This window comes from Tinamus guttatus, unplaced genomic scaffold (assembly GCF_059628265.1).
Source record: "Tinamus guttatus ecotype Peru unplaced genomic scaffold, ASM5962826v1 Tinamus_guttatus_pri_ptg000368l, whole genome shotgun sequence".
Lineage (NCBI taxonomy): Eukaryota > Metazoa > Chordata > Aves > Tinamiformes > Tinamidae > Tinamus > Tinamus guttatus.
The window spans coordinates 1,779,689-1,787,940 of NW_028288902.1; the positions used below are offsets into that span (position 1 = coordinate 1,779,689).

At 40.0% G+C, this 8,252-nt stretch overlaps 1 pseudogene; it reads right to left on the reverse strand.

The window, feature by feature from the left end:
- Nucleotides 1-589: 589 nt before the first annotated feature.
- LOC148593589 (uncharacterized) lies at nucleotides 590-5,306 on the reverse strand (annotated as a pseudogene).
- Nucleotides 5,307-8,252: the final 2,946 nt, after the last annotated feature.

Sequence of the window (8,252 nt, forward strand, 5' to 3'; positions counted from 1 at the left end):
ACAGTGCCCTAATCTTTTTATCCCCGACTCTTTCATGTTACAGTTTTTACAGAGGTAAAGTTTCTCTGTAAACAAACCAAAATACATGCTGTTGAAAAAAAAAAAAAAAAAAAGAAAGACCACAGAAAAAAAGTCACTACTTATTTTATAACCATACAGGTGCTTGAGGTTATGTATGCATTTTTTTTCATTCAAAGCCTAATCACAGCAATTTGTGTCAGTCATGGAAGACTGCTCAGGGTGGATTCAAAATGCCATCTGCCCACCTACTCAGCATGTAACTTTACTGTGAGGTGCATGAGAGTGCAAAATAAATGGGTTTTAAATTAGCATTTTAATAACTGCAGTCTCTTATAGGCACATAAAGCAACAGAATCACTTCTTTTGCATGTGGTATCATTTATAAGTTGAACAGAAACATTACAGAGGATATGGACACTCACAAGTCTATGGGGCCAGATGGGATCTACCCAAAGGTTCTGAGGGATCTGGTAGGAGTGTTCGCCAAGCTGCTGTCCATCATCTATCAGCAGTCCTGATCAACAGGGGAAGTCCCAGGCCGCTGGAAACTGGCCAATGTGACACCCATCTACAAGAAGGGTCAGATGGAGGATCCAGGGAACTATAGGCCTGTCAGTGTGACTTTGGTATCAGGGAAAGTTATGGAGCAGATCATCTTGAGGGCAATCACCCAGCATGTGCGTGACAACCATGGGAACAAGCCCAGCCAACACGGGGTTCATGAAAGGCAGATCCTGCCTCACCAACCTGATCTCCTTCTATGACCAAGTGACTTGCCTAGTGGATGGGGAAAAGGCTGTAAACTTGGTCTACTTAGACTTTAGTAAGGTTTTTGATACCATCTCCCGCTGCATTCTCCTGAAGAAGCTGTCAGCTCATGTCTTAGACAGGTGTACTCTTTGCTGGATGAAAAACTGGCTGGATAGCTGGGCCCAGAGAGTAGCAGTGAATGGAGTTAAATCCAGCTGGTGATCTGTCACAAACTGTGTTCCCCAGGGGTCAGTGTTGGGCGCCCTCCTCTTTCATATCTTTATAGATGATTTAGATGAGGGGTTTGAGTGCACCATCAGCAAACTTGCAGATGACACCAAGCTGACAGGAGAATAGATCTGCTTCAGGGTAGGATGGCTCTGCAGAGGGATCTGGACAGGCTGCATCGATGGGCTGAGACCAACTGTATGAGGTTCAATTGGGCCAAGCGCCGGCTCCTGCACTTCGGACACAACCACCCCATGCAGCTCTCCAGGCTTGGGGCAGAGTGGCTGGAGAGCTGTGTGGCAGAAAAGGATCTGTGGGTGCTGGTTGACAGACAGCTGAACATGAGGCAGTAGTGTGGCCAGGTGGTCAAGACAGCCAACAGCAACCTGGATGTATCAGGAGCAGCGCAGCCAGCAGGACCAGGGAAGTGATCATTCCCCTGTACTTGGTGCTGGTGAGGGGACACCTTGAATACTGTGTTCAGTTTTGAGCCCCACACTACAAGAAGGACGTTGAGGTGCTGGAGTGTGTCCAGAGAAGGGCAACAAAGCTTGTGAAGGGGCGGGAGCACAAACCTTATGAGGAGTGACTCAGGAAACTGGGGTTACTCGGTCTGGAGGAGACTGAGGGAGACCTTATTGCTCTCTACAACTACCTGAAAGAAGGCTGTACTGAGACGGGGGGTCAATCTCTTCTCCAAATATCTATGGATAGGACAAGAGGAAATGGCTTCAAGTTGTGTCAGGGGAGATTCAGGTTAGACATTAAAAAGAATTTCTACACAGCAAGAGAGGTGAAGTACTGGAACAGACTGACAAAGCAAAGAGGTGGAGTCACGATCCCTGGCAGTTTTCAAGAAATGTGTAGATGAGGCACTTATGGACATGGTTTAGCAGGTTTGGTGTTGAAGGGTTTACAGTCGGACTCAATAATCTTAAAGGTCTTTTCCAACCATGGTTCTATGATTCTATGATTCTGTGATATGTGAAGAGGGTTACTAAAGCATTCTTTGCCTTCTATGCCACCGCATGAAGTGTGCTGAGGTAAATTACTCAAATGCATTTTTAGGAGCTATTTTTTATTATTTTTTTATCTTTTTTTTTTCTTAATTGTTGAGTGGAAATGTAAGATGCTTCGGGGAGAATGAAGATCTAATATCTATGCTATTAATCTCACAAATGGGTCTGAGGAGCAGTTTACTGACAGGAATAGACAGATTCTCATTGTCTTTGAGTGCTACACCATCAATACTACTAAGCTTATGACTACTTTCAGGGAACAGCTAAAAATAACAGAGGATTTCTGAAGCTGAAGTGTGTTTTTGGTGGAAATCAATTACTAGTATATTAGTTATTATAAAGCAAAAATAGTGGTCTCAAAATGGAAAGGTTGTTAACTCGAAATGGCTCGTACAACTAGAACAGTTGGTTCAAGGAAATAGCACACATTAATTTACCCATGTGTGAATCTATTAATATGATACATATGGCTTCTGCACTGCTAATCAATTGCTAAAAGACGGAATGAAAAAAATACACTTTTTAAAAAGTGACACATTCAAAATCACTCAATCAGAGACTTTTTTCTAGAAACTTTTTTTTTTTTTCTATATGGACTAAATCGAGGGCCAACTGAATATTACCAAAGCTTGGCTGAAGAAATTGTGAATATTCTTTCTTTTCCTCTGGGAACAATTGCGTCTGTCTTTGCATTTTGGATCTGCCTTCTCTTGCTTCAAATTAGTTTAATTACCTCCTGCAAACTGAAGATAAAATAGGTTGTAGAGCAGTCTCATCAAGAACAACTTTGGTCAGTTTAGGTCATTAAGACCCTATCATCAACCTTGCACGCTATTGCTGTTCTCAGAGGATTTTTTCTTTTTTTTTTTTTCCACTTAACAAAAACTTAGAATAAGCAATCTGGATATCTAGAGGGAAGGGGAACAGTCTTAACTTTAAGACAAAAATGTAAGGCTGAAAAAAGTTCCTATGAATAAAGACATAACAACATTAGTCATCATAACATCGTTCATTTTCTCTAAGAAATATGTACCCAACCAAAGAATGTTTAATTAGCTCCAGAAAAGCTTTGGTTACAACTGGTCCTTCAGCATCTGTCTTCTAGGTAATCCTCAGTGCATCTCTACCCATAGCATATTGTGAAGGAAAAGGTACACAGAGAGAAATAGGAGTCTAAAACTGGTTATTAACATATTCTTTACGTAACATTGGAATAGCTCTATCAAATTAGTATATGAACTATTCAGAGTGTTTTGATTTCAGCCTGATCCCTCTCTGCAGAGCATTTTTTACATCAACAGTTACAGACCTAGAACCTCATGGTGGTCAGAATTGTTAATTCACAATACCTGGACACAGAAATAACAGCCATATAAATGTAGACCTAATAATTTAGGTCTAGAAACAACAGAGCTGTCTTTGTATGTGTTGTAGCTGAGTAGTTAAATTGCATTTCTCCGTCACACAGCGTGATGTTCTTTGCATGAAGAACTAAGATAATTTTAACTTATGCTAACCCTTTTCGTCTGAAAGTTCTCTCAGCACCTCTGTGTATGATTACTCCCACCAAGCAACGAAGCACCACACATTATCTGAAACCTGCCATCCCTAAAAGGTCCAGAGCAGCGACCCTAACTGACTGCTATACCTTATCCATAGGGTTTCAGTATCAGAAATATGACCTTTCCACTGATAATCACAACAATAATCAGGGCAGTTTGAGAGCAAAACAGCTAACCAAGGAAAGCATGTCATGGTTTCCTTCTCCTCTTAGAGCTGTATAATTCTTATTTTAAGAAACAAATGTCAACATTGTCTTGCCCATGAAAGTATGAAAAACATTTGTCAATGACAGAATAAGCTCTGCATTATTTTGTATTCTCAGAATAATCAAACAGTGGAAAATGATTTAACACAGGAAATGTTATGTGTTCAAGGGGTTTCCTTCCAGAACTCTTTTACCTGGTTACACTACATACAGGTGAATGCTTTGATTTTATACTGGCCTTTCATAACATTTCCCATATTATGTTTCACAAGCCAAAGAAAACTGCTGTATCACTCCATTTTTCCCCCTTATTTTGAAGCTCCTGTTTTGAAGGGATTTAGCTTTCAGCCAATTCCTCTGACCCCAAAAAGGGGATGAGAGAATGATCTTCGCATTGGTTTGAGCTTGATTCCTGAGCACAGGGGATTCAGCGAAACACAAAGTCAGTGAGGAAACATGTGAATCAGCTGAGGGGGATTTGCTCTGAGCTTTGTCAAAGCGTGAGATTAGCCTTGTAGGTTTGTGAGACTTGGCTTACTTTGAATTTTGGTAGTGTTTCATGTTCAAATGAAATATTTGAAAGACAACTCATCTGGGAGAACTGAGGTTCATCGGCCTGTTTTGTTCTCAGATTACACGGCTGGGATCCCTTGATTTTCTCTCACAAGAAGCAACAGTGAAGTGCCACTCGATTTCAACCTTTGCTCAGCATAAGCGTTGCAGGCCTTGAAGGGTCTCTCACTAGACCTGTCCTGAATTTCATTTTCCATATATCCTAGGCACTTTCATACCTTGCCTTTGGCAGCCTTGTCTTTTTAATGTCTTGATCTCTTCATTCCCCTTTGTGAAAAGTGTGTTTGCTCACTTGCTCAGTCTCCCATGGGTGTCTGTGGTGGCCCACCCACCACTTTTCTTACTGTAGGGCCTCCTGCACTCCCTTCCTGTCCTGATGTTCTTGCAGGAGTGTAGCTTCAGCCCCATAAAACTCCTCCTCAGGCCTCTGCATTAGAAGCTGCTCTGCATATAGCTGCTCTTGCATGTCCTCCAAGCAGACTAAGTGACCTGCAACCTAGACGCCCCAAAACAGGACCCCACAGTTACTTCACATGTTTGTGCTCCAGGAAATCCTTTTCCTTATCTTTGTGTCCTGCTGGATTCCAAAGCAGAGAGGTGAAGAAGAGGTGAAGAACTGCGCAGTGCCAGCCTCCATTTGAACCTCAACCCCTGGTATCCAACTTGGAAATTTTCTCCACGGGTTGATGGACATGGGCACATTCACATCATAGTCCACAGCTATCCAAGTCAAAAGATTTCTATGGCAAAAAGGAATCCTTGGCACCCCACATGCTTCAGGTCACTATCCCCCCTCCAGCTCCCCCAGATCGTCTTGCTGAGGCTGCATTTTTACCTTCACCTCTTCCTCTATACTCTGACTGCCTGAGGCTCCACCAATTCATTGCATTTCCCCGTCTTCTGTCATAGTCTCCCATCAGCAGCTGTTTGTCCCTATGTTTCATCATCATTGATCACATTTCCCCTCCCAAGAAGGACTGACACTGGCTAGATATGGAATAGTTTTACACTCTACGAGGAGAAACACCAAAGATCTTTCTCTCCCTCACATGCACAATATGCAATACATCCTGTGGTTACTTACACAGCTCTTTGACCACTGGTATTTCCAGTAGTCTGAACACCTGTTCACTCTTCATCCTGTTACTCCCTTTTAGCATCTCTTCCTTGTTATTTCTGCTTTTCTTCAATAGAAAATGTTATGACAGTTTGTTCAGGAAAAATGTGAGAAATAATTTCATCCCTAAGCGAAATTATACAACTGAAATATCTACCTTCTTCCAGAGCAGGACAAAACCCTCCACAAACAAATATCCAAGAAAAACCACAGTCTTTGCATGCATTTGGTTTGAACATCAGCATGAACTTATGTGTTTTGGATAAAGATTTCTTCTGTCGCAATCATTTAATTTCATAAAGGAACATTCCTGTTTTTAATGTAGCACAGCATCTCACAAAATCCCAGTGACTTTACTGAGATCACTTGAGTCTATACTTCTTTTATGAGTAAAACAAATCTCTAAAGCCAAGTAGATATTAAATGGAGACTATGCATAGTTCAGAAAAGGATCTGTCTTCCCCTTCTCTCTGCAGAATGCATAGAATTGAGCATAAATTCTAGGATCTATCATTCAAGAATTGCACTTATTACTACTTTGTATTTTAATGTCCTATATTTCATATCTAATGCATTTTTAAGTCCACAGTACCTTATAAACACTTCAAAGTTAAGAATAAAGTATTGCTTTGTGCTTTAATACTTCATGTCTGATAGCACCAGAACATTCCAAAGTGCTCTAATTAAACAGTTAGAAAAGCAAAGAAGTAAAACATCTGATCTTTTGTACTATTCACTTCATGTTACAATTTTCATTTTAATACACTAGAATTACATTTGAATTTTGTCTTGTTCTTTATGTAAACCTCACCTTTTCCACATCCCCACATACATGCAAATCTACCATCTCCCATTTTTGTACTTTATAACATGTTATTTTATACAATCAAAAGCTCATGTGCCCTGAACTGGTACATTGGCTTGTTTTTACTTTTTAATTTGAGTTTGCATAGGTTAAGCACAAAATACTAGTCAGAGAATAGAAACTAGTCTGGTGTACAATTACAAACAAGCTGGTTTTGAAAATGGCCCTGCTCACATGTAAGCTGTACTATATCCTTGAAGGTACTCCATTAAAAATTACACTGAATCCACATGTAAGGTAGGTGTCAGGTGTAGCCAGCAGATCACTGTTAGAAGAACATGAAGTATGCCAACAGAAAATAATCAGCTATGTGAGAGAGTACATGGATTTTTGAGGATGAGAAGAGGAGAGTTTGGAGAGAGCAGGACAGAAAGGCAAAATGTCATGATGAGGTAAAGACAGCCATGATGTAGAAGCAGGAAGGTCTCTAATAATGAGGACTGCAGACATTGCTGCCACATAGACAGTGGTATTTGAGGGACTCCGTGTAGGGCTGGGAGCAGATCACAAGGGACTGATGCAAACCACAGCAGTAATAAACACAGGCTCAGAAGGTATGTTCAAAAAAGAAAAAACAAACAAACAAACAAACAAACAAACAAAAAGAGGCTAAAACCCATGATCCCTTACCTGATAAGCCAGTCAATTTTTGCTGTTTTAATTATGTCATTAGTAAAGTATGCTTATGTGATGAAATCAAATTGAAAAATACAGTTTAACCAAGGTTAAACTACATTTCTACACCTTACTTTTCTTTCTCATTATTTTTAACAACCTCAGTAAAGTAAAACACTAAGAAAATAATTTGTATGTGATTCATGGGGATGCTTTTTTACTTGTGCTCTGATTTTTATTCCTGCACAGGAGATTGAATACTACTCATATTGATGTAATTGGAAACATGGCCATTCATTTCAGCAGGAGCAGGATCCAGCATTACATAGGCAGGTTACAGTGTTTCCATGGGATATCCATTGTCACTATTCACTTTCAGTATCATGCGCGTCTATTACAGGAGCACAAAGTACCATACAACAATTATGGCATTAAAGATTAAAGATCGGTACATTGCGATCACATCCAAATTGTCAGCCTTAGTCTAGAACAGTACTTGAAAGGAAAACTGCTCTATGGCAGACAAATGCTTTAAAAGTATCTTGATGATTTCATTGTACAATAATATATGCAATGTCTGATTTTCTATGACAGACCATCAGGAATTATCTAAATCATCATGTTCACTCTAGTTAGGGCTTCCTGTAGGTCAAATTCATATAATTCTTTTTGAAGCTACCACGTGAGTTCCATAAAGCTACATGGTAACAATGCCTCACTTTCAAAGCACTTTCATAAAACAGCTATATAGAGTCCATTTCAAGCCATGGAAATGAATAGTTATTTTGACAGCCAAGGCAGTGATGCTGAGATACTAAGAACTGCTTTCCACATCATTAACCACAGGCTTTTTGCCTTCCTAGAGCAGCGAGTGAAAAGTGCAGGCTACTTATATCATGACAGGTTCTCAGAGGGTCATTTTTTTGGGTGTTAATCATGAATGTCTTTTCATCTTTTGATAAAATTATTTTTGTTTCCATAATGGGCCAGGTATTATGTTTGCCAAACTGGTATGCTGTGATAGACAACCGGATTACTGCCATTTACTGAGTTTGGGATTAAGTATATTCACCTTCCAAAAACTTCAACCCATCTGAAACATATCTGCCTTCTCAAACACAGCCACAGTATTTATAACAACACCAAATATGTTCAAAGTGAACTTCCCAGCAAACATGTTTTTGATAGTAGTGGTTAGCTTAACTATCCTCTGGACTATTTACCTTCAATGGGATCACTGAAAATGTCAACTAAACTTTCAGAGCAGCTGGATCAAATCTTAAAAAGTGCTTTACA